Here is an 827-nt window from a genome sequence, read left to right on the forward strand (position 1 = left end):
TCTTATATATCCAGAGAAAAACAAAATTTGAAAAGATATATGCACCCTAATATTCATTGCAGCACTATTTACAATAGCCAGGACATGGAAGCAACCTAAATGTCCATCAACAGAGGAATGGATAAAGAAGATGTGGTACATATATATAATGGAATATTACTCAGCCATAAAAAATTAACGAAATAATGTCATTTGCATCAACATGGATGGACCTAGAGATTGTCATACTGAGTGAAGTAAGTCAGACAGGGAAAGACAAATATCATATGATATCGCTTATATGTGGAATCTAAAAAATGGTACAAATGAACTTATTTACAAAACAGAAATAGAGTCACAGATGTAGAAAACAAACTTATGGTTACTGTGGGGGAAGTGCGGGAGGGATAAATTGGGAGACTGGGATTGACATATACACTATATATAAAGTAGATAACTAATAAGGACTTACTGTATAGCACAGGGAACTCTTCTCAATACTCTTTAGTGACCTATATGGGAAAAGAATCGTAAAAAGAGTGGATATATGTTTATGCTGATATATGTTTATAACTGATTCACTTTGCTGTATGGCAGAAACTAACACAACATTTTAAATCAACTATACTGCAATAAAAATTTTTCAAAAAGCTCTTGATTTTAATTTTTTCTTTGTTTTCTATTCTCAATTTATCTCTGCTCTAATCTTTTTTATTCCCTTCTTTCTACTAACTTTTGGTTTAGTTTGTTCTTTTCTAGTTCCTTGAGATGTAAAATTAGGTTGTTGATTTGAGATTTCTTTTTTTTTTTTTTTTTTTGCGGTATGTGGGCTTCTCACTGTTGTGGCC

This window comes from Physeter macrocephalus, chromosome 5 (genome assembly GCF_002837175.3).
Source record: "Physeter macrocephalus isolate SW-GA chromosome 5, ASM283717v5, whole genome shotgun sequence".
NCBI classification, from domain to species: domain Eukaryota; kingdom Metazoa; phylum Chordata; class Mammalia; order Artiodactyla; family Physeteridae; genus Physeter; species Physeter macrocephalus.